Raw genomic sequence first — 25,987 nt, 5'->3', positions numbered from 1 at the left:
ATTTATCGTGAGAGGTAAGACAGGAGGATGGAGCGAATAGGTGGGAAGCAAGATGAAAATGTAGGACAGCTCAAGAGACCAATGCCGAGTTGGAAGGTTGGATCTGGGACAAGGCGCGTGGTGTGGGAGTGAGGGTGAGGAGAAATATGGAAACTGGTGAAATCGATATTGATCCCATGTAGTTGCTGGATCCCAAGGCGAAAGATGAAGTGTTCTTCCTACAAGCGTCAGGGAGCTAGAGCTTGGAGGGGGATGCGGCACAGGACTTGCATGCCCTTGACGGATTGGGAGGGGAAGTTAAAGTATTCAGCCACAGGGCGGTGGGGTCGTTTAGGTTTGGGGACTTGGAGCTGTATTTTGAAATGTTCTGCAAGTTGGCATCCAGTCTCCCCAATGTGGCAGAGCAATGGACATATAAATAAATCTTATAAACAAATTGTATAAATTTTAGCATGCTGGAGTTATTATCTTTAATGAAGATAACGAAAATATTAATAAAATTGGGTGACTGTTTGAAACGGTTTGTTGGTCAGGCTCAACTCATCCCCTTGAAATGAGACAATGCCATTGATAGCGGTGAACTGCTCTTTTTGCTGTAAAACCACAAGTTATTGATTTATTTTCACAACTTACTGGTATTCACACCTGCACATTCAATGTCAAACTCTGACATCAGAAATGAAATTACAGCATTAATTTTGACTGACAATATTCGAACAAACAAATTAGTAGCACACAGTGAATACCAAGCCTGATAAATATGAAATCAAATTTGACCAAAAAAATACACAATCAAGATGGGAGATAATAAATGGGGGAAGGGCAGAAGGCAAGAAATGCAGCATCAAAGAAGGTGCTCCTCCAGGGAATGTATTTTACGAACTACAACTGCTAAATATAAACAAACACTCTGACATGACCCTCCGGTTTTAATGTGAACCAAAGCCCCATACAGTAGGTACCATTTAAATAAGTTAATAGATACAAGCCTTGAGCAAATCCAGCCCCGCTTTTGGAACTCGGAGTTTTCTCCAGCTCCGGGGGGTTGTTGAGCTCCTGGGCTCTAGCTGCCACTGCTCTACTGAAGAAGCTTTGGGAAGCAGATGCAAAGGCAAGATACAGAACAGAGCACCTTTGCCAAGGAAAGCAGCTTATGGAGACATTGAGCAATAGCATCACATGGTCTTGACCCCTCGGTTATGCGCCCAGCACACTCATACTGCACTACTCTGCTTCAGTGCTCCCAGTCGCAGGATTGTGGATCAGTTTAAAGTCGATCCTATATCTCTGATATCATCGCTGCACAAGGCAGTGAAGAAAGGTTTAATCACACGAACCTTCATCAGTTAGGGAATTGAGTATAGATGTTGGCAAGATATAGTGTAGTTATATAGAACGTTGATGAGGCTGCACCTGGAATATTGTGATCAGTTTTGGTCTCCTTGGTATCGTGTGATTTCTGACATCTTCAACTCTGGGTTTGTGTTGAACTTGATAGGATATTTTGTCCAACTCAGCATGTTTAAACAGTATCGCTCGCAGGGAGTCATTTGAAATATTTGAGGAGGTGAGTTCAACAAGATTGAAGTATTCAAAGTTACTTGGACTCTCTTTTAAACTTACATCGGGACCAGGAGTCAGAGACACATACAACATGGAAACAAAGCCTTCAGTCCAACTTTTCCATGCTGACCTGATATCCTAAATTAATCTAGTCCCATTTGACAGCACCTGACCCATATACTCTGGCAGCTCATTTCATGTATGTACCACCCTCTGCATGAAGAAGTTGACCCTTTAATATATTTCGCCTCTCACCCTAAACCTATGCCCTCTAGTTCTGGACTCCTCCATCCCAGGGAAGATACCTTGAGTTTTACCCTGTCCATCCCTCTCATGAATTTGTAACCTCTATTAGGTCACTTCTCTACTTCCGATGCTCCACGGAAAACAGCCCCAGCCTATTCAGACTCTCCCTGTAGCTCAAACTCTCCAACCCCCAGCAACATTTCGTAAATCGTTTCTCATAGAGAAGTCAACGTTTCAGCCCTGAAGAAGGGTTAATACCCAAAATGCTGACTACTCCACATCCTGGTGCTGCCTGGTTTGCTGTATTCTCCCGACCTCCTGCTTGCCTACTTCGGGTTGCAATAGGTAGTGGCTCGGTGGTTACCACCGCAGCCTCACTGTGCCACAGATCCAGGTTTGATTCCAGCCTTGAGTGACTGTCTGTGAGGAGTTTGCACATTCTGCCAGTGTCTGCGTCGGTTTTCTCTGGGTGGTCCTGTCCAAAGACATGCAGGTCTGAGGTTTGATGAAGGCCTTCCTGCACTTAGAGCAACTGAACAACCTCTCCCCCATGTGGACCCACGAGTGGGCCAGCAGGTCAGAAGAAAGACAAAGCCCTTCATGCACTCGGGTCAGGAGAACGGCCTCTCCTCGGTGTGGACCCACTGGTGTCTCAGCAGGTGGGAAGAACTGCTAAAGGCCATCTCGCACTCAGGGCATGAGAACAGCCGTCCTGGGTGTGGATCAACCAGTGCGTCCGCATGGCAGAGGAATCACTAAAGGCCTTCCCGCACTCAGGGCAGCAGGAGGGCCTCTCCTCACTGTGGACTCATTGGTGCTTCAGAACCGTTTCAAATTTCACAATATCCTTCTGATAGGAGTGAGACCAGAATTGCACACAATATTCCAAATGTATTCCACAATATTCCAGTGTCCTGTCCAGCCACAACGAAACTTCCCAACTCCTATACTCAAGTTAGAGGATTGTGAAAGTTTTTAAAACTCACAAAATAAAATACGAAAAAAAGGGAAGGACAAACCGAATTTTTGAAGTCAACTTGGAAGCATCATTGAGAAATCAGCGGACTGGGTTTATTAGGTACCTGTTCTCCTTAAATACACTGTATACATCTTTCTCTTCTGCTCTTCGTAGTTCACAAAACCATGCTGAGTATCCTTGATCACATTATTCCTATCCAGATGTTCATAAATCCTATCCCTTACAATTTTCTCTAAGACTTTGCCCACAACAGAAGTGAGACTCACCGGCCTATACTTACTAGGGTTATCCGTACTCTGCTCCTTGAACAAGGAAACCACATTTGCTATCCTCCAGTCTTCTGGCACTATTCCTGTAGATAACGAGGTCATAAAAATCAAGGCCAATGGCTCTGCAATCTCTTCCCTTGCTTCCCAGAGAATCCTAGTATTAATGCCATCAGGCCCAGGGGACTTATCTATTTTCACCCTTTCCAGAAATTCCAATACCTCTTCCCTACATACTTCAAAGCCATCAATTTTCAATATTCATATCGGCAACAATGTCCTGTTCCTGAGTGAATACTGATGAAAAGTATTCATTCAGTGTCTCCCCAATCTCTTCGGCCTCCATGCGCAACTTCCCACTATTATCCTTGACTGGACCTATTCCTACCCGAGTCATTCTTTTATTCCTGACGTACCTATAGATAGCCTTTGGGTTTTCCCTAATCCTACCAACCAAGTACTTTTCGTGTCCCCTCCTTGCTGCTCTTAACTCTCTCTTTAGATCCTCCCTGGCTAACTTATAACTCTCAATCGCCCCAATTGAATTTCACGCCTCATCTTTACATAGGCCGCCCTCTTCACTTTAACAAGGGATTCCAATTCATTATTAAACCATGGCTCCCTCACATGACCCTTTCCTCCCTGCCTCACTGGTACGTACTTATCAAGGACACTCAATAGTTGCTCCTTGAACAAGCTCCACATATCAATTGTCCCCTTCCCTTGAAGCCTAGTTTTCCAAGCCACGCATCCTAAGTCATGCCTCACCGCATCATAATTTCCCAGCCCCTAGCTATAAATCTTGCCCTACAGTGCATACTTATCCCTCTTCATCACCAGAGGAAAAGTCACCCAATTGTGGTCACTGTCCCCAAAGTGCTCACCTACCTCCAATTCTAACACCTGGCCTGTTTCGTTACCCAGAACCAAATCTAGTACGGCCTCACCTCTTGTTGGCCTGTCAACATATTGTGTCATCTAACGTACTAGAGCTATAGCTTTCCCAGTCAATATCTGGAAAGTTAAAGACCCCCATAACAACCACCCTATTACTTACACTCTTCTCCTGAATCACCCCGGCAATCCTTTCTTCTGCGTCTCTAGGACTATTAGGCCTGTAGAAAACTCCTCACCTTTCCTATTTCTAACCTCAGCCCAAACTACCTCAGATGGCGAGTCTTCATTCATCGTCCTTTCCACCGCTGAAATACTATCCTTTACAAGCAATGCCACACACACCCTCTTTTACCCCTACCTCTGACCCTACTAAAACATTTAAACACTGGAACCTGCAACAGCCAATCCTGTCCCTGTTCTACCCATGTCTCCGTGATAGCCACAACATCGAAATCCCAGGTACCAACCCACACTGCAAGTTCACCTTCCTTATTTCGTATACTTCTCACATTGACGTATATACACTTCAAGCCACCTGCCTGTTTAGAGGCAACCACCTTCGATATTGATGCCATGTTCCTAACCTCCCTACACTCAAGGTCCTGCACCCTAAAGCTGCAGTCTACATGTCCCTGCAGAGTTAGTTTAAACCCTCCCAAAGAGCACTAGCAAACCTCCCCCAAAGGATGGTGGTGCACCTCAGGCTCAGGTGGAGACCATCCTGTTTATACAGATACCACCTTCCCCAGAAAGAACCCCAGTTATCCAGATACTGGAATCCCTCCCTCCTGCACCATCCCTGTAGCCATGCATTTAACTGTTCTCTCTCACTATTCCTCGACTCTCTATCACGTGGCACGGGTAACAAACCAGAGACAACAACTCTGTTTGTTCGAACACTGCGCTTCCAACCTAGCTCCCTGAAAGCCTGCCTAACATCCTCATGCTTCTTCCTACCTATGGCGTTGCTGCCAATGTGGACCACGACTTCGGGCTGCTCCCCAACCCCCTTAAGGAACCGGAAAACACGATCAGAAACGTCACTTACCCTTGCACCTGGGAGGCAACATACCAAAAGTGAGTCTCTCTCGCCCCCACGAAACCGGCTATCTGTGCCCCAAACTATCGAGTCTCCAATAACTCTTGCTCTGCTCTTCTCCAACCTTCTCTTCTGAGCAACAGGAACAGGCTCCATGCCAGAGCCCTGAACCCCACTGCTTACCCCGGTAAGTCGTCGTACCAACAAGAATCCAAAATGGTATACTTGTTCTTGAGGGGAACGACCGCAGGATGTCTCTGCATTGGCTGCTTTCTCCAAGACCCTCACTGTCACCCATCTGTCTGCAATCTTTGGAGTTGCTACTTTCCTAAAGAACCGATCTATGACCCCCTCTGCCTCCCGAATGATTCTAAATTCATCCAACTCCAGCTCCAGTTCGCGAACATGGTCTTGGAGGAGCTGGAGATGGGTGCACTTACGGCAAGTGTAATCATCAAGGACGACCATGGCATCCCTCCCCTCAAACATGTTGCAAGAGGAACATTGCACTGTCTTCACTGCCATCCCTCTAAAAGTAACCTTTAAGAAAAACTAGGTCTGAAGAATACAACAAGCAAAATGCAGCACTGACCTGCTTACCACAATGGGTCTTATTATAAGGTTAGAGGAGGAGGGCGGGTGGGAGGCACTATCACTGTAGTGCCTCGGGATCCTCTCTTTTTTCCCTATAAAGGCGCGCAGGAGAGTCGCGGAGATGTGACTTGACTCTCTAGTCTCCCCAGTGTTCTCGAGATCGGTGGAAGTCTTCTTACTGCCGCAGCCCGGGTTCGATTCCCGGGCAGCGAGGCAATTTTCAGCACAGCTACAAGCGTGGGTTTACGTCTCCCTGGTGGTCTAGTGGTTAGGATTTGGCGCTTTCACCACCGCGGCCCGGGTTCGATTACTGGTCAGGGAAGCAGTTTTCAACGGGTCTTAATGCGCTGTACAGTTGTTTCTTGATCTTCGTTGCTCCTGGGCACTGCAATGTGAAGTAGCTCGTTGAAATAGCATCCTGATGCAGATTTGTTTGCATGTGTTGGGATGATTGCTTCTGCAGCTACAAAAGAGTGAACAATCCTCACTCTCTCGGCGGAGCAGGTCAGGGCTTCTTGGCAGTGTCTGTTTGTAGACGCGGTTATGTTTGTTTAACAGTTTAAATTTAATATTTTTGTATCCATTGCTCCCGAAGCGATCTCTATCACATTGGGAAGACTGGAGAGTCAAGTCACATCTCTGGGACTCTCCTGCGCGCCTTTATCGGGAAAAAAAACCTACCCAGGTAAGCTTGCGCTACACCAGCTTCTGGGTCCGGTCCGCGCTTTTTTCCCTATAAAGGCGCGCAGGAGAGTCGCGGAGATGTGACTTGACTCTCTAGTCTCCCCAGTGTTCTCGAGATCGGTGGAAGTCTTCTTACTGCCGCAGCCCGGGTACGATTCCCGGGCAGAGAGGAAATTTTCAGCAGAGCTGCAGGAGCCCATCTCCGTCTCCCTGGTGGTCTAGTGGTTAGGATTTGGCGCTCTCACCGCCGCGGCCCGGGTTCGATTCCCGGTCAGGGAAGCAGTTTTCAGCGGGTCGACGGGCTATCCAATCGCCTGAAATACGCTGTACGGTTGTTTATTGATCTTCGTCGTTCCTGGGTGCTGCAGAGTGAAGTAGCTCATTGAAATAGCATCCTGATGCGGATTTGTTTGCATGTGTTGGGATGATTGTTACTGCAGCTGTAAACGAGTGAACAATCCTCACTCTCTCGGCGGAGCAGGTCAGGGCTGTTTAGCAGTGTCTGTTTGTAGACGCGGTTACCTTTGTTTTACCTTGTTTTTACCTTTGGAAAAAAGCGCGGAGCGGACCTGGAAGCTGGTGTAGCGCAAGCTTACCTGGGTAGGGTTTTTTTTCCCAATAAAGGCGAGCAGGAGAGTCCCAGAGATGTGACTTGACTCTCCAGTCTCCCCAATGTTACAGAGATCGCATCGGGAGCAATGGATACATCAAAAAAATTACATTTAAACTGTTAAACAAAGGTAACCGCGTCTACAAACAGACACTGCTAAACAGCCCTGACCTACTCCGCCGAGAGAGTGAAGATTGCTCACTCGTTTGCTACTGCAGAAGCAAACATCCCAACGCATGCAAGCAAATCTGCATCAGGATGCTATTTCAAAGAGCTATTTTACACTGCAGCACACAGGAACGACGAAGATCAACAGACAACTGTGCAGTGCGTTTAAGACGAATAAAGAGCCCTCTGACCCGCTGAAAACTGCTTCCCTGACCGGGAATCGAACCCGGGCCGCGGCGGTGAAAGCGCCAAATCCTAACCACTAGACCACCAGGGAGACATGGACGCCTCGGGGTAGCTCTGCTGAAAATTGCCTCGCTGTCCGTGAATCGAACCTGGGCTGCGGCAGAAAGAAGACTTTCACCGGTACATCCATCAATATAATTTTCTTGTATCCCCTGCTCCCGATGCGATCTCTATAACATTGGGGAGACTGGAGAGTCATGTCACATCTCCGGGACTCACCTGCGCGCCTTTATTGGAAAAAAGCGCGGAGCGGACCTGGAAGCTGGTGTAGCGCAAGCTTACCTGGGTAGGTTTTTTTTTCCCAATAAAGGCGAGCAGGAGAGTCCCAGAGATGTGACTTGACTCTCCAGTCTCCCCAATGTTACAGAGATCGCATCGGGAGCAATGGATACATCAAAAAAATTACATTTAAACTGTTAAACAAAGGTAACCGCGTCTACAAACAGACACTGCTAAACAGCCCTGACCTACTCCGCCGAGAGAGTGAAGATTGCTCACTCGTTTGCTACTGCAGAAGCAAACATCCCAACGCATGCAAGCAAATCTGCATCAGGATGCTATTTCAAAGAGCTATTTTACACTGCAGCACACAGGAACGACGAAGATCAACAGACAACTGTGCAGTGCGTTTAAGACGAATAAAGAGCCCTCTGACCCGCTGAAAACTGCTTCCCTGACCGGGAATCGAACCCGGGCCGCGGCGGTGAAAGCGCCGAATCCTAACCACGAGACCACCAGGGAGACATGGACGCCTCTTGGTAGCTCTGCTGAAAATTGCCTCGCTGTCCGTGAATCGAACCTGGGCTGCGGCAGAAAGAAGACTTTCACCGGTACATCCATCAATATAATTTTCTTGTATCCCTTGCTCCCGATGCGATCTCTATAACATTGGGGAGACTGGAGAGTCATGTCACATCTCCGGGACTCACCTGCGCGCCTTTATTGGAAAAAAGCGCGGAGCGGACCTGGAAGCTGGTGTAGCGCAAGCTTACCTGGGTAGGTTTTTTTTTCCCAATAAAGGCGAGCAGGAGAGTAACCCGAGGCACTACCCGGGTAGTGCCTCCCTCCCGCCCTCCTCCTCTAACCTAATAATAATAACCAATGTGGTAAGCAGGTCAGTGCTGCATTTTGCTTGTTCTGTTCTTCAGACCTAGTTTTTTTTTGAAGGTTACTTTTGGAGGGATTGCAGTGAAGACAGTGTAATGTTCCTCTTGCGACAGGTTTCAGGTGGGGGATGCCATGGTTGTCCCTGCTGATTACACTTGTTGGAAGTGTACCCATCTCCAGCTCCTCCAAGACCGTGTTCAGGAACTGGAGCTGGAGTTGGATGAATTTAGAATCATTTGGGAGGCAGAGGGGGTCATAGATCGGTGCTTCAGGAAAGTTGCAACTCCAAAGATTGCAGGCAGACGGGTGACACTGAGGAGGATTTGGAGAAAGCAGCAATGCAGAGACCCCCTGCGGTCGTTCCCCTCAAGAACAAGTAACCCTTTTGAATCCTTGTTGCGTGGAGGACTTACCAGGGGTAAGCAGTGGGGTTCAGGCCTCTGGCACGGAGCCTGTTCCTGTTGCTCAGAAGGGAAGGGTGGAGAAGAGCAGAGCAATAGTTATTGGGTACTCGATAGTTTGGGGCACAGATAGGCGGTTTTGTGGGGGCGAGAGAGTCTCACGATTGGTATGTTGCCTCCCAGGTGCAAGGGTAAGCGACGTCTCTGATCGTATTTTCCGGGTCCTTCAGGGGGTGGGGGAGCAGCCCGAAGTGGTCCACATTGGCACCAACGACATAGATAGGAAGAAGGATGAGGATGTTAGGCAGCTTTCAGGGAGCCAGGTTGGAAGTGCAGAGTTAGAACAGTCAGAGTTGTTGTCTCTGGTTTGTTACCCGTGCCACTTGATAGCGAGTCAAGGAATAGTGAGAGAGAACAGTTAAAAGCGTGGCAACAGGGATGGTGCAGGAGGGAGGGATTCCGGTATCTGGATAACTGGGATTCTTCCTGGGGAAGGTGGGACCTCTATAAACAGGAGGGTCTACACCTGAACCTGAGGGGCACCAGTATCTTTTGGGGGGACGTTTGCTAGTGCTGTTTTTGGTGGGGTTTAAACTAACTCTGCCGGGACATGGGAACCGAGACTGTAGCTTTAGGGTGCAGGACCTTGAGTGGAGGGAGGTTAGGAACATGGCATCAATTTTACAGGAGATTGCCTCTAAACAGGAATGTGACATGAAGTGTTTATACTTCAATTTGAGAAGTATACGAAATAAGGTAGGTGAACTTGCAGCGTGAGTTGATACCTGGGAGTTCGATGTTGTGGCTATTGAGGAGACATGGGTAGAATAGGGACAGAATTGGTTGTTGCAGGTTCCAGTGTTTAAATGTTTTAGTAGGGTCAGAGGTGAGGGGAAAAGAGGGGGAGGTGTGACATTGCTTGTCAAGGATCGTATTCCAGCGGTGGAAAGGACGATGGATGAAGACTCGCCATCTGAGGTAGTTTGGGCTGTAGTTAGAGATAAGAAAGGTGAGGTCACCCTGTTAGGAGTTTTCTACAGGCCTAATAGTCCTAGAGATGTAGAAGAAAGGATTGCGAGGGTGATTCAGGAGAAGAGTGAAAGTAATAGGGTGGTTGTTATGGGAGTCTTTGACTTTCCAGATGTTAACTGGGAAAGCTATAGCTCGTGTACATTAAATGGGGCGGTGTTTGTCCAATGTGTGCGGGAGGGTTTCCTGACACAATATGTTGACATGCCAACAAGAGGTGAGGCCGTACTGGATTTGGTTCTGGGTAATGAACCAGGCCTGGTGTTAGAATTGGAGGTAGGTGAGCACTTTGGGAACAGTGACCACAATTCGGTGACTTTTACTCTGGTGATGAAGAAGGATAAATGTGCACTGCAGGGCAAGAGTTAAAGCTGGGGGCAAGGAAATTATGATGCGGTGAGGCATGACTTAGGATGCGTGGCTTGGAAAAGTAGTCTTTAAGGGAAGGGCACAATCGATATGTGGAGCTTGTTCAAGGAGCAACTATTGAATGTTCTTGATAAGTATGTACCAGTCAGGCAGGGAGTAAAGGGTCGTGTGAGGGAGCCGTGGTTTAATAATGAATTGGAATCCCTTGTTAAAGTAAAGAGGGTGGCCTCTGTAAAGATGAGGCATGAAATTCAATTGGGGCGATTGAGAGTTATGTTAGCCAGGGAGGATCTAAAGAGAGAGCTAAGAGCAGAAAGGAGGGGACATGAAAAGTCCTTGATTGGTAGGTTTAGGGAAAACCCAAAGGCTTTCTATAGGTATGTCAGGAATAAAAGAATGACTCGGGTAGTAATAGGTCCAGTCAAGGATAGTAGTGGGAAGTTGCGCATGGAGGCCGAAGAGATTGGGGAAACACTGAATGAATATTTTTCATCAGTATTCACTCAGGAACAGGACATTGTTGCCGATGTGAATACTGAGTCACAATCAATTAAAATTGATGGCTTTGAGGTATGTAGGGAAGAGGTATTGGAAATTCTGGAAACGGTGAAAATAGATAAGTCCCCTGGGCCCGATGGCATATATCCTAGGATTCTCTGGGAAGCAAGGGAGGAGATTGCAGAGCCATTGGCCTTGATTTTTATGACTTCGTTGTCTACAGGAATAGTGCCAGAAGACTGGAGGATAGCAAATGTAGTTCCCTTGTTCAAGAAGGGGAGTAGAGATAACCCTAGTAACTATAGGCCGGTGAGTCTCACTTTTGTTGTGGGCAAAGTCTTAGAGAAAATTGTAAGGGATAGGATTTATGAACATCTGGATAGGAATAATGTGATCAAGGATACTCAGCATGGTTTTGTGAACTACGAAGAGCAGAAGATAAAGATGTATATCGTGTATTTAAGGAGAACAGGCACCTAATAAACCCAGTCCGCCGATTTCTCAATGATGCTTCCAAGTTGACTTCAAAAATTCGGTTTGTCCTTCCATTTTTTTCCTATTTTATTTTGTGAGTTTTAAAAACTATCGCAATCCTCTAACTTGAGTATGGGAGTTGGGAAGTTTCGTTGTGGCTGGACAGGACACTGGAATATTGTGGAATACATTTGGAATATTGTGTGCAATTCTGGTCTCCCTCCTATCAGAAGGATATTGGGAAATTTGAAAGGGTTCTGAAGCACCAATGGGTCCACAGAGAGGAGAGGCCCTTCTGCTGCCCTGAGTGCAGCACCCGGGACGTCTGTTCTCAAGCCCTGAGTGCAAGATGGCTTTAAGCAGTTCTTCCCACCTGCTGAGACACAAGTGGGTCCACACCAAGGAGAGGCGGTTCTTCTGCCCCGAGTGCATGACGGGCTTTGCTCTTTCTTCTGACCTGCTGGCCCACTCGTGGGTCCACATGGGGGAGATGGTGTTCAGTTGCTCTAAGTGCAGGAAGGCCTTCATCAAACCTCAGACCTGCACGTCTTTGGACACGACCACCCAGAGAAAACACACGCAGACACTGGGAGAATATGCAAACTCCTCACAGACAGACACTCAAGGCTGGAATCAAACCTGGATCTGTGGCACAGTTAGGCTGCAGTGGTAACCACTGAGCCACTACCTATTGCAACCCGAAGTAGGCAAGCAGGAGGTCGGGAGAACACAGCAAGCCAGGCAGCATCAGGATGTGGAGTAGTCAGCATTTTGGATATTAACCCTTCTTCAGGACTGAAACGTTGACTTCTCTATGAGAAAAGATTTACGGAACGTTGCTGGGGGTTGGAGGGTTTGAGCTACAGGGAGAGTCTGAATAGGCTGGGGCTGTTTTCACAGCAGCATCGGAGGTAGAGGAGTGACCTAATAGGCGTTTAAATTCATGAGAGGGATGGACAGGGTAAAAGACAAGGTATTTTCCCTGGGCTGGAGGAGTCCAGAAATAGAGGGTATAGGTTCAGGGTGAGAGGCGAAATATATTAAAGGGACAACTTCTTCATGCAGAGGGTGGCACATACATGAAATGAGCTTCCAGAGTATATGGGTCAGGTGCTGTCAAATGGGACTAGGTTAATTTAGGATATCAGGTCAGCATGGAAAAGTTGGACCGAAGGGTCTGTTTCCATGTTGTATGTGTCTCTGACTACTGGTCTTGATGTAAGTTTAAAAGAGAGTCCAAGTAACTTTGAATAGTTCAATCTTGTTGAACTCACCTCCTCAAATGTTTCAAATGACTCCCTGCGAGCGATACTGTTTAAACATGCTGAGTTGGACAAAATATCCTATCAAGTTCAACACAAACCCAGAGTTGAAGATGTCAGAAATCACACGATACCAGGGGGACCAAAACTGATCACAATATTCCAGGTGCAGCCTTATCAACGTTCTGTATAACTACACTATATCTTGCCAACATCTATACTCAATTCCCTAACTGATGAAGGTTAGTGTGCCTAAACCTTTCTTCACTGCCTTGTGCAGCGATGTTATCAGAGATATAGGATCGACTTTAAACTGATCCACAATCCGGTGACTCGGAGCACGGAAGCAGAGTAGTGCAGCATGAGTGTGCTGGGCACATAACACAGAGGTCGATTGGTCAAAACCATGTGATGCTATTGCTCAATGTCTCCATAAGCTGCTTTCCTTGGCAAAGGTGCTCTGTTCTGTATCTTGCCTTTGCATCTGCTTCCCAAAGCTTCTTCAGTGGAGGAGTGGCAGTGGCAGCTGGATCCCAGGAGCTCAACAGCCCCCTGGAGCTGGAGGAAGCTCCGAGCTCCAAAAGGGGGGCCCAACTGGAGGCTGGATTGGCTCAAGGCTTGTATCTATTAACTTATTTAAATGGTACCTACTGTATGGGGCCTTGGTTCACATTAAAACCGGAGGATCATGTCAGAGTGTTTGTTTATATTTAGCAGTTGTAGTTCGTAAAATACACTCCCTGGAGGAGCACCTTCTTTGATGCTGCATTTCTTGCCTTCTGCACTTCTCCCATTTATTATCTCCCATCTTGATTGTATATTTTTTGGGTCAAATTTGATTTCATATTTATCAGACTTGGTATTCACTGTGTGCTATTAATTTGTTTGTTCAAATATTGTAAGTCAAAATTAATGCTGTAATTTCATTTCTGATGTCAGAGTTTGACATTGAATGTGCAGGTGTGAATACCAGTAAGTTGTGAAAATAAATCAATAACTTGTGATTTTACAGCAAAACGAGCAGTTCACCGCTATCAATAGCATTGTCTCATTTGAAGGGGATGAGTTGAGCCTGACCAACAAACCGTATCAAACAGTCACCGAATTTTATAAATATTTTCGTTATCTTCATTAAAGATAAATACTCCGGCATGCTAAAATTTATCCAATTTGTTTATAAGATTTATTTATATGTCCATTGCTCTGCCACATTGGGGAGACTGGATGCCAACTTGCAGAACATTTCAGGAAACAGCTCTAGGACTCCAAACCTAAACGACCCCACCGCCCTGTGGCTGAATACTTTAACTTCCCCTCCCACTCGGTCAAGGGCATGCAAGTCCTGTGCCGCATCCCCCTCCAAGCTCTAGCTACCTGACGCTTGTAGGAAGAATACTTCATCTTCTGCCTTGGGACCCACCAACTACAGTTTCCGTATTTCCCCTCACCCTCACTCTCACACCACGCGCCTTGTCCCAGATCCAACCTTCCAACTCGGCATTAGCCTCTTGAGCTGTCCTACATTTTCATCTTGCTTCCCACCTATTCGCTCCACCCTCCTGTCTTACCTCTCATGATAAATCAGCACCACCATCGACCTATTTCATTCACAGTTACCTCCCCTCCATCCCCATCCTCTTCCCAATTATCTCTCAGCCCCGTTGGACCAACCTTCATTCCTGATGAAGAACTTATACTCTAAGTCAAGACTGTGGTGAAGGAACATCCTTAATAAGAAAGAGTTCCCAATTCAGATTTATTTCCCATTTGTTCCCCCGTTCTTCTAGAAATAAGAAATGTCTTTTTCTTCCACTAGAAAGTGGTCTTACACTTTGCGGTGTCTGAAGTGTTATACCACTCCACCTTTTTGCCTACCTATTAAGAATCCTTTCAATATGTTTTTCGGACAATGGTGGCGGTGACCAAAAGCAATCATTTCACTCCTCTTCAATGCCCTACTTCTCCTCCTATGAACCACTTTGACATGTTGTCTGTGTGTATTTGGTTTTCAAAATGTAATTTGGCCATTGAAGTGAACAGGGTTAGTCTTTATCGATCGCTAGCTTTGTTTGCACTAACTGTAATTATCCATCAATTTGCTGTTTTTTTGTTCCATCAAAGCTGGAAAAAATTATCTGTATTTATTTTGCACTCAGGTGTGAAAAGTCATCCCAAGGGTGGTCATATTATTATAGCTGATTGAAGCTATAACAGGAGGAATTGTGTGGCAGTTTGAGACTAAAATATTGGCTGGAAAGAATGTAGATTGATGATGAAAGTCAGAAAGCAGAATCTCTGGCCACAATCAATCATTCTGGCTTGATTAATTGGTGGCTCTTCAATGGCATCTTCCAAGCCATCACCTCAACTACCAAGAGCAGGTAAGTGTGAACACAGCATTCCAACTGTGAAATATATCGCATTGCTTCTTTGTTATTGATCAAAAACCTGGAACTCGCTGCTGAACATTATTGCAGACCAAATTATAATGTGAAGCAATTTAAGAGGCAGCTCAGCACCACTTTTTCAAGGACAATTTGGGAAGGGTTGTTGGCAGACCCAATGATATTCACATCTCATGAAATAATAAGCAAAGAGGCATGGATAGAGGAATGGCTAACCAATGATACAATTGGGATAAGGGGCACATTCAGGATAGCAACTTGTAACTAGTAGTGTGCCACAGGGATCAGTGCTGGGGCCAAACTTATTTACAATATGTATTATTTACAAGTATTTACTTCGATAAGTAAAGTGAATGCACTATTGCCAAGATTGCAGAAAAGATGGTTGATGGGAAGGCAGGTGGTGAGAAGACATGAAATATCTGCACAGGGATATAGACAGATTAAGCAAATGAGCAAACCTTTCGCAGATGGAATAGAATTTGGGGAAATGATTTTGTGCACTTTGCCAGGAGGAACAGTGCTGAATGTTAAATGGAGATAGAGGGATTTGGAAGCCCATACCCATGCATCTCTTCCTCCAAGTTCAGTGAAAAATAGGGAAGGCAAATGGGAGGTTTACCATTAAATACAGTGTAAAGGTCGGGAGGTTATAGTGAACCTCTATCAGGCACCAGTCAGGCCACAACTGAACACTGGGTGGGTCCTTTACCCAAGGAAAGATATACTGGCTTTGGAGGCAGTCCAGAGAAGGTTGACTAGAATGAAAAGAATATCATATGAAGAGAAGTGAATAGGTTGGGCCTATACTTATTAGAAGTGAGAAGATTTGGAGGTAACCTTATTTTCACATAAACGATTCTGGGGAGACTTGATAGGCTTGATGTGGAAAAGTTTACGTTTGTGGGTGAGTCTAGCACCAGAGGGAATAACCTGCAAATGAGAGATTGCATGTTGAAGACAGATAGGAATTTTTACTGGGGGCAGTAAATCTGTGGAACATGTTACTACAGAGGGTTGTTGAGCTTGGGTCGTTAAGTACATCCAAGGCTGTCAGTTTTTGTTTAACTAGTGAGGGAATTGAGGATTATGGCGAAATAGCAAGAAAGTGGAGTTGATGTTTACCAGAGCTAACGTGATCTGAATAAATGGCAGAATTGATTCAATGAGCTGAATTGAATAGTTAATAATAAAGGGGCCAGTACATCCTTCCTGAGATATGGAGCCCAAAATTGCGTTCAATACTCCAAATGCGGCTTGACCGGAGCCTTACAGAGCCTCAGAAGTACATCTCTGCCTTTATATTCACGTCTGATCAAAATAAATGCCATCATTGCATTTGCCTCCCCAACTAGTGGTTCAACCTTCAAGTTTACCTTGAGAGAATCCAGGAATAGAACTCCATCGTCTCTTTGCACATCTGATTTCTGAATTTTCTCCCCATAATCCTTCTGTTCCAGAGTAGCAGCAGAGATTTTCTGACAAACCGATTTTATTCAGGGATACCAAGGTTTCTCTGGAATTTCCAATATCTCAGAAGGAATAGTTATTCCTGGACAATGCAGAGAGGAATATGGCGTGGTCCTGTAAACTCCAAAACTTTCCAAACTACCTGAGTCAGCAATAACTCTTTCTGGACCAAGAAACAAAAGGGCCACTGAGAAACTGCAAAATCATAAGCCCTCAGAAGCAGAAATTAGGCAATTCAGCCCATTGAGTCTGCTCAACCATATAATCATTCTTAAGTATCGGGGTTACGGGGAGAATGGGGATCAGGAAGTTATCAGCCAGGATTGAATGGTGGAGCAGATTCAATGGGCTGAATGGCCTAATTTCTGCTAGTTTACTATCCCTGGGAAGAAGGATGTATAACAACAAGCTGTTTCCTGGGACAGATGAGATAAGTTTTTAATAAACTCGTGACAAAAGGACAAGTTAGTCTGTCTGTGGAAGGGTGGCCTTGACACCAAGAGGTTAATTGCAGGACAGGCTGTTTCAAACAGACAGCTGAACCTCAAGGCTAAGAAGGTAAGCTACACACTGGAGGTCTCTGGCAATGTGGGGAGGTGGTGTTAGAATCTAAAGAAACATCACACCACAGATTTCAAAGTGAGGAATCTCCACCAGAATTTAAACCCAGAAAGATGCAGCAGCAGTACTTGGAAGAACAACACTGCAGTGAATCCCTGAACACTTCCAGAGACAGATATTGTCGGTGGAAAGTCAGTTAAATTCTGCCATCAATTGGGTGATCCCCAAGTTGGGAGTGAGGTTGAACTTGGTGACTTGAGAGGGGTGGGGGTGGGGGGGTTATCTTTGGTTGCTACATACAATAAAGTGTAAATCATTGTTTCAGCAGTTGATTCTCTGCGCAGTTTTTGAGTCAGGAGCCAAATTAAGGCAATTCACCCACAGCCACAGTGAGGCTAGGATTAATATTGACTCCATTGCATTCAGCAGGACATCACAGCAGCATTCAAGATCTCAAACAGAAACACCCAGAGGAACATTTTGCCCTACATTAGGTAAAATTAGCCTGAAAAGTGGTGTAACCTGTTCTACTGATAAAAATAAATCCCCAACACTTTAAAATCAATTATCAGCAATTTTTTTATCCAATCGTTGCAGTTAAAAAATAAACACAACTACTAACAAACTGGTTATAGGCCAAGAGCAGACAGGGGGCATTAGTTTAGTTGGGGATCATGGACTGGTTTGTCTGAAGGGTATGTTTCTGGCCTGCATGACTCCATAGCACTGAATGAATGGAGATCCATCCCAAAGATGATGAAAATTTCGAGCACCATTTTACGCAAATATGTGGACCCCCGCCCCCCCCCACCCCCTCCTGAGGGCAGTAGGGCACTGAGGTTCAGTAGTTCAGACAGTCAGCCAGCAAGTTCTCTCTGGGAGACTTGTCTCAAGAAAGGAAGCGGTTTCCTGTCACATCAGTTAGATTATCTAGTTTGGAGCAGGTCCGATATGTCCAACAAAATAGGTAGACAGGGCAGTGAAGAAGGCTTAAGCCTCACTGGCCTTCATCAGTCAGGGAATTGAGTATAGAAGTTGACAGCTGAAAATGTGTTGCTGGTCAAAGCACAGCAGGCCAGGCAGCATCTCAGGAATAGAGAATTCGACGTTGACAAGTTATGTTGCAGTTAATCAGGATATTGGTGAGGCCACACTTGGAGTATTGTGATTCGTTTTGATCATCTTGCGAAACAAAGATGTTATTAAACTTGAAAAGAGTGCAGAAGACGTTTACAAGAAACCAGGACTCAAGGTCTGAGTAACAGGGAGAGGTTGGACAAGCTAAGACGTTTTTATTTCGAGCATAAGAGCCTCGGGGGATTGGGGCGGGCTTATAGAGGTGAAGAGATCCTGAGAGGCATGGAGAGGGTGAATGCACTCAATCTTTTTTCCCAGGATTGGGGAATTTCGAATATCAACATGCATTGAGAATCCCCATGAATACACGCAGCCTGCGTGGGAGTGCTCAAGGGCTCTAATTGCAGAGAGAACTTTAATTCTTTGGCGAAATGTGGACTAGTGTTCTCGCTGTAGACGAGCCTTTCATTGGATTGTTGAATCTGGCGGGTAACAACGACCCCTGACCCGTGGAAACTCTATGGAAGCAAATTGATTTCCTCAAACTGACTGGAGTGTCACCAGGATTGGGCAAAAGCCAATCGGTTGCCGAGTGCTGGAGAGGGGATTCCTTGCAGCGCCAGGGACCTGGGTTTGAACCCACCCTCATGGTGACAGTGTGGATTTTGCCCTTTCCTACCCCTCCCCCACTCCCTGTCTACGTGGGTTTCCTCTGGGTGCTTGGTTTTCCTCCCATGTTCCAAAAATGTGCAGGCTAGAATGGATTGGGCGTTCGAAATTCAGGGATAAGCTGTGGGGGTTATCGGGTGGGTCGGGGGTGAGGGTATGTTCTTCCGAGGGTCAGTATGGACTTGGTGGGCCAAACGGCCTGTATCCACAGTGATTCACCCAACGTGTCTCCAGCCTGGCTTCCAGCTCCATCTCTCTGTGCCGAAGGTCCTCCAGTGTGTGTTTTCCCTAGTTTCCAGCACCCAGAACGTCCCACCTTCTGCAAATCGAAAGACAAGTCCCACCCTGCCCTCTCCCACGTGTGTTGTGTAACTGCTTAATCACTTTTAGTGGCCCAGCAAAGGCTAATAGCCAATTTGGCAAACCAGGAGGATGGCCTCAACCGCGACCTTGGGTTCATGTCACGTGACAGGTAACCCCACTTCACTGTTATGCTCTCTCTCACACTTACACACTCACACACACACACACACTTACACACTCACACGCTCGTGCAGAGCCTTTCCGGTAGACATGCTCTCTCTCAGACACACAATAATGCGTCCCTACACTCACACCAATGCATACATCTTCGCACATGATTATACTCCATCACACACACACTTTATCCAGCATGCACACGTACTTACACACACACTGTCTCTCTCATGCACGCACTCACGCATTTGGAGTGAATTTGCATTTGCAGGATTATATATTTGGAAGTAGAACCAGTCTGACTCAAGGTTGGGATACAGACAGACTCTAACCTCACAGCTTTCATGCATTGTTTGACGTGAAGTGCTACCTCCTTTTATAAAACATTAAGTTTCCTGGAAAACGTGACTTAAAAGAAGTTCTGGAATGTACAGATTAATTAGCCGAAATCTGCAATCCATTTTAAAAGATGAATGATTTAACAGAAATCTAGGTTTCTTCAATTCATCACTTATGTTGCATGACACTATAATCTTTTTGCACTATATTCTGTGCCCTGTGATCCTACTCCATAGCTACCTGATGAAGGAGCAGCACTTCGAAACCCAGTGCCTCCAAATAAACCTGTTGGACTATACTCTGGTGTTTGTGAGATTTTAAAACTTTATTTCCAGTGAATACAGCCCACACCTCAAACTGTTGCCAGTAAACTTTGCAATGCCAATGAAACAATGAACCTGTAGTCCTGAAAAATATACAATTTCTAACAAGATTAGCTACTCATTCACTGATCCTTCTGAGAGATGACATTAGTGCTGGAGGCTGAAAGAAATGAGCAGCTTTAAAACAAAAACCTGTTGGACCTCGCAGGGTCTGAACCTGACGGTATGTTCAGGTAACCTTTACTACGAACTTATTTTGTTACAGCTTCAGATTTCACCAGGAAAAGAGGCATACAATAAGTGCTTTTAAAAGAAAACAACTCCAGCTCAAAGTGCATCCAGTCCCCCCACCCCACTTTCTTTGTTGGTCAGCTGAGTTGTCCGTTTGTTACTGGATCCCTGGTACAGCCAGGTAAAGCATGCAGCTAGGATGACTGAGTGGACCCTTCCCTGCAACGGCAGTTTCTTTCACTAAAAAGGGACAGGAGTGAATCAGATGGTGTTTTTCTCCCCCACTGCGGCTCCTGGGAGTGGAAAGGAAACAATCACCAAAACCCAGTCTTAGCTTTGTGAATCTTCAGAAAATAAGCCAACGTTCATCCATTCAGATTTTCCATCCTGAGCTTTGTCACTCTTTTGTAGGACATTACAAGTGGAAGTTTTGCAGAAAAGTACCACAATGCAATCTGATTAATCAGGACCTGGATATTTTCGGTCTTTGAATGTAAGTATTGTGCTCCAGAACATTGGTGTTCACAGTTTATAATACTTATCTTCCCAGTCCCCTGTATCACTTGTCGAAAATGTTTAATTTGCGTCTTGTAATCCTTTCACTGTCTGCTAAAGAGGCAAGTGTTTGCGTGTTTTACCTAAGTTATGTTGACCTTGCATACCTCGAGCCTCAAGCTAATTTCACGAGAAACCTTCTCCAGTTCAAAAGCAAACTGTTAGTGATGGCTCTGTTTCTTGTCACGTATCCAATTTCAGATCGATGTTGTTAATGACCCTTTTATTCCTTCAGATCCACGTTTCGCTCACAGGGCTAGAACAGAACTGTCACCAAATACATTTACCAATCTACATTCATCCTAACGATTGTCCAGAGACAGTCCAGACAACGTCCTCTTGTTGTAGAGGCCGGGAGATTGACTCTGATGTTCTCGGGGTATGAACTGATCTGAGACATTGAAAGAATTGTCGTTCCTGCACATCAGGAATTCAAACCCCTTCTCTCCTCCGAGCTAATGAGAGAACTCGGGAACAGGCAAAACACTGAAAGGCTGGAAGGGCGACGGCCCCGGAGCACAAAGCTAGTTCCTCGTGACATGGATGTGTCTGCAGACTGTCCCCGGTGTCTCCACAATGAATGTCCCAGGCTTTATTATGTAAAAGTAAAACTGATAGACGACAATTGTAATTCTGGGCGGGGCCGGCTGAATTATGAACTCACTAACAGCCTCCCCTAAGCGATGGTGCAGCCCACATTCGCACCTGCCTCTGTGGCGCAATCGGTTAGCGCGTTCGGCTGTTAACCGAAAGGTTGGTGGCTCGAGCCCACCCAGGGGCCGTGTATTTGCTGCCCGTTCTTGGCTTTGAAACCGTCCGCTTTTTATGGGGTCAGGAAAATGTTCCCCAAACAGAAATCCTTTCCCCAAAGGGGTTTCTGGATTGAATTCATGTCTGACGTGAGGGAATGCGGATGCTGAGAAGCCGAGACAAAAAAAGAAACTCGACAGTACCTGTCGGAGAAAACGGAATTCTGAAACGTTGTCTCTGATTCTCATTCCACCGATGTTGCCTGACCTTCTCAGTTCCTCCTGCAGTCTCGTGCTTTGTTTTTGACTGAAAGTTCATTTCATCTTTTGCGATGAAACACCTAGACTCGCCGTGTGCAGATATTTAACCCTTTGGAATCACTGTGAAATGATTGGATTCAAACAAACTCTGCGATAATTCACTCTTTCTCTGCTCCACAGGCAGACAGACCTGGGAAGTGAAGCTGTCAGTGTGGTTCTGTATTCGTGGGCCGAGTGGTTAATGCGATGGACTTGAAATCCATTGCGCTTTCCCCACGCAGCTGTGAACCCTGCCGACTACAAAATGAGAAATGTCGCCGAAAAGAAAGGGAGCTTGCTCCCCGGCTTCTTCTTTAAGATTCAAATCAGTGGAGGGGGAAAAATATTTCACTCACATTGGGAGTGGTGGGAAACTGTAACCCACTGCCTGTTCGGGTGGAACAAGCAGATACACGCAGAGCTTCTTTTGAGGCTATGAGCCAAGTGTTTGGAAATGAGACTAGAACAGTGAGGGGCTGGAAATCGTGATCGAAATGAAGCAGGCACCTGAGGACAAGGGTGTTTCCTTTGCCAGTGAAAGATACTGCTTCACAAAGTTGTGACTGTGGAATGGAATCAGTGACGCTGATTATCTTTGGTTGTTGACCTTGTGACTGTTCCCATTGCTGCGAATGTCCGTGTTAACGTCAGAACTCTGCAGCATGGTGGCGTAAGATACGCAAAGGGCCGGGGCGCAATGGATGACGCATCTGAGTCCACCTAACTGTTGGACTGTGATTCAGTGTGAAATCACAGTTCGACCAACAGAATGTGGGAATTTAGTAAAAACGTTTCTATTTACACAGCCTCCGTCCGTCTGCGAAACAGCATATCACACGACAGCAGTGGAGGTCTTTGACATCAGTCTCGAACATGCGAGCCGCGTGCCAGATGAAAACCTGAAGTGCTCTGTGGACTGGGGTCAAAGCGTAGCAGCAGAGTGGCGCAGCGGGAGCGTGCTGGGCCCATAACCCAGAGGCCGATGGATCGAAACCATCCTCTGCTATTATTCGATGTCACCGCCGAGCTGATTTCCTTTGGATCGGTGCTCTCGTCTGCCAGCTGCATACACGAATGGCATGGAGCATATCGATGCACTCGCCAAATCCACTCCATGCAAGGTGTGTGGTTTTAGAGGTCGCAGTGGCATTCTGTTGTTCGGCGGTTTTCATTCTGAACTGGATCGCAAAACCAGTTCTCTGCGATGCCAATCAGCTGGTCAAGTTGAAACAAATGCCTTGCGATTTCGTCCATTCCCTGCAGTAATTCGCTACCCTGGTTCAGCCGTGAATGACAAGCATGTCAAAAACCTCATCACGACTCAGACACAGTTCCCCCACGATTAGGACGGATCCCACCGATTGTGAATAACCTCAGAGAGAGAGAGAGAGAGACAGGCAATCGGCGTGGATTCGATGGGTTGAACGGCTTGTGTCTACGCGAGAATGGTGCTACGTGTTTATGGCGTCCCACTGCCTGTCTCTGGGACAGGGAGGCTGAGGGAGCAAAACTGGTTCATTTTTAACCGTCCCTTCCGTGTTAGACTGCCTGCAGTCCCTCAGCTCAGGGCTGTGGGGAGGACTCTCAGTGAGTGAAGGTTTCACTCGGATTCTCTTCATCTGCGACACTTGGGGCTCAGATGTTAACTGCTGCGCGGTAGCAACAAAGAAAGCGATGCCCACTTTGCAATAGACTTTCCGTAAGATTGCTGCGTGAAGACGATTTCTGAACACCAAGAAGGCTGCACAACAATGTGAATTGACCTGGGCGAAGAGTCCTCGGTGCCCATTTCTTTCTGTCCTGCCAGCACAGCATCTTTCTATCTCTCCGATAACAGACCTTTGGAGAAAGTTTACAATCAAAGTTGTTCATGTTCCCCGCATTAATGCAACTGACACCTCTCACCCCAAGGGTTTCAGAGAGAGAGAGAGAGAGAGAGAGTGCAGAAGAGCGAATGGACTCTACCCGCTCCCCACCCTACACCCCGCCCCACCCGCCAGAACAACGTGCAAGTAGAAATAAACTGGTTTAATTATCTACCAGTGGAGATAGTCCAGTTCCTGGGGATGAGACAAACATCATTGCCCCGGGGACAGAATGACAAGCAGAAGTTCTGGAAACGCTTTGCTGCTTGCAATTCTTGGAGCAATGTGGAATGTACTTCACACTGAGCAAGTTTCAGCTGGCTCAGAGTCTCCAATGCACATTGCTGTGTTTGCCGCCAGCACAGGGAGAGAACAATAGGAATGACGTAGGAGTGAATAACGATCCGCGTGAGAGGGCGAATAACTGTTCATGGACACTGTTAGTGGCTAACAATACGTAGTGTGTCATAGCAGACGAAGTGATAACAAGGAGTCCTTTGTGTGATAGGGGGTCAAGGACATTGGGGAGTTCAGGCCCTAAAGTTATGGAACTCGATATTGAAGACCGGAGGGCTGTGAGGTCTCCAAGTGGAAAATGAGGTGTTGTTCTTTCATCTGGAGCTAGAACACTGCTGCAAGCCTGAGACAGAGATGTTGGCCAGGGAACAGGGTGATGTGTTAAAGTGGCAGGCAACCTTTTTCCTGCGGGCAGAACCGGGATGTTCTGCGAAGCAGTCACCCAGTTTATGCTTCATGCTACATTGGGGAAACGACACTGTGAGCAGCGAATGCAGTGGAATAGGTTGTGGCAAAAGTGCTACTTCACCTGGGCAGGTATGTTTGAGCCCTTGGATATTCAGGAGGGAGCAGGTAAATGGGCAGGTGTTACACATTCGGCGGTTGCAGGCAAAAGCGACTTGGCACTATGGGAGGTGGGTGTGGGGTGTTGCGAGTGAAGGAAGAGTGGACCCGAAGTGTAACCCCTGGCGCAACGGGTGCGTGTTGGAACCATAGCCCATTCTCTCCTATTCACTCAATGTCGTCTTTAGCAGCTTTCCCGTATAACAACGCTCTGTTCTGCACCTCGCCTTCTCATCTGCTTACGAAAAGAGCTTGGGCATAAATATTTCACAGTGATATACTGGCCCAATGTGCACAGTCGAGTTGATACACTCGTGGAGTTCTGCGTGGTCTTCTCCTGTTCTCTGTATCGTATGGTGAGGAGGGCAATGCTTGTCACTGGCCGCTCGGGTGTCATAGAAGAGTTTCAAAACAAAATGGTTGAATTATCTGCCCGTGGAGAGAGCCCGATTCCTGGGGACGTGACAAACAGCAGCAGGGAGACTGAATGAGAAACAACTGTTCGAGAAACTCTTTGCAGCTTGCAATTCTTAGAGCAATCTCAAATGTATTTCACAGTGAGCACGTCTCAGGTCACTCAAGCGGTGTGGGGCATTCATCCCGCGCCGGCTCTCTGGCTCGTTGGTCTAGGCGTATGATTCTCGCTTTGGGTGCCTTACTGTGATGAGTTGCGAGAGGTCCCGGGTTCAAATCCCGGACGAGCCCGAGGCTTTTCTAAAACTTGACTTGTGCAAAACTGCCTGATTAATTTTCGCAAAAAGCACCTTGGTGAAACGAGGTTGGGCTGCCTGGAGTACGGACAAGGCAGAATACAGGGAAGTGAAATGGTTGGAGATAGTGTCGAACAGGTTGACGTGAGCTGTGCGGTGTTTGGGGAATGTCAGCAATGAAGGTAAATTGGAAAATTGGGACAGCTCTCCTCGGAGAACCGAAATTTTCCAAGTCGTGAGGGACCTAGAAACAGGAAATAATGTTGTGAGAATGTTCCCACACCTGAAAGGATCCACAACGTTTCGGCAGAATTGTAAAGCCACGAGGATAAAAAAAGTGACAGGAGGAAGAACTTTTTCGTACAGGGAGTGGTTAGTGTCAGTAAGTCACTGTCTCGCCTTCTATCTGCTTCCGACCAAAGCTTGGGCATAAATATTTCACAGTGATATACTGGCCCAATGTGCACAGTCGAGTTGATACAGTCGTGCAGTTCTGCGTGGTCTTCTCCTGTTCCCTGTATCCTATGTTAAGAACAGAAGTTCGAAATCTGGCCCATTTGAAGTTTTCCAAGACATGAGGGGTCGAGACAGAGAAAATAATATAGTGAAAATGGTACCACGCCGGAAAGGATCGCTAACAATTATGCAGAGTCTTGGGGAAAGGAAGGTAAAATTACATTATGAAGGACGTTTTCGTGCAGAGAGTGGTTCGGGTCAGATTTACACAGTTGCGCTGGCACCCTTGTGGAGCTCTGAGTTGTCTTGTGCTCTTCTGTCGGTGTGTTATGACCTCAAGTGTGAAACCTCTTCTCTCAGATAGTAATGAACTGGTGAAGTTGAAACACATGACTTGCTGTTTTTGTCCATTTCCTGCGGTAAAGAAACAGACGCCTGTGTAATAAAATACTTTCTGCAGGATTGCAGTGTCAAGGCAAATTCTGAACACCAAACAGGCTGCACAAG

At 46.4% G+C, this 25,987-nt stretch overlaps 5 non-coding genes across 5 annotated transcripts; 3 read left to right on the top strand and 2 right to left on the bottom strand.

The window, feature by feature from the left end:
- The first annotated feature begins 6,475 nt into the window (after window positions 1-6,475).
- On the top strand, window positions 6,476-6,547 carry trnae-cuc (transfer RNA glutamic acid (anticodon CUC)). Its single transcript has one exon. It is a non-coding gene; the product is annotated as a tRNA-Glu (tRNA).
- Window positions 6,548-7,251: 704 nt separating this feature from the next.
- trnae-uuc (transfer RNA glutamic acid (anticodon UUC)) lies at window positions 7,252-7,323 on the bottom strand. Its single transcript has one exon. It is a non-coding gene; the product is annotated as a tRNA-Glu (tRNA).
- A 638-nt stretch (window positions 7,324-7,961) lies between these two features.
- trnae-uuc (transfer RNA glutamic acid (anticodon UUC)) lies at window positions 7,962-8,033 on the bottom strand. Its single transcript has one exon. It is a non-coding gene; the product is annotated as a tRNA-Glu (tRNA).
- A 13,213-nt stretch (window positions 8,034-21,246) lies between these two features.
- Window positions 21,247-21,320, top strand: trnan-guu (transfer RNA asparagine (anticodon GUU)). The gene has a single exon. It is a non-coding gene; the product is annotated as a tRNA-Asn (tRNA).
- Window positions 21,321-22,522: 1,202 nt separating this feature from the next.
- Window positions 22,523-22,594, top strand: trnam-cau (transfer RNA methionine (anticodon CAU)). Its single transcript has one exon. It is a non-coding gene; the product is annotated as a tRNA-Met (tRNA).
- The last annotated feature ends 3,393 nt before the right edge of the window (window positions 22,595-25,987 follow it).

This window comes from Hemiscyllium ocellatum, assembly GCF_020745735.1.
Source record: "Hemiscyllium ocellatum isolate sHemOce1 chromosome 27 unlocalized genomic scaffold, sHemOce1.pat.X.cur. SUPER_27_unloc_5, whole genome shotgun sequence".
NCBI lineage: Eukaryota > Metazoa > Chordata > Chondrichthyes > Orectolobiformes > Hemiscylliidae > Hemiscyllium > Hemiscyllium ocellatum.
Note: the sequence above shows the minus strand (reverse complement) of the source record. Positions and strands in the feature narration are given on the sequence as shown.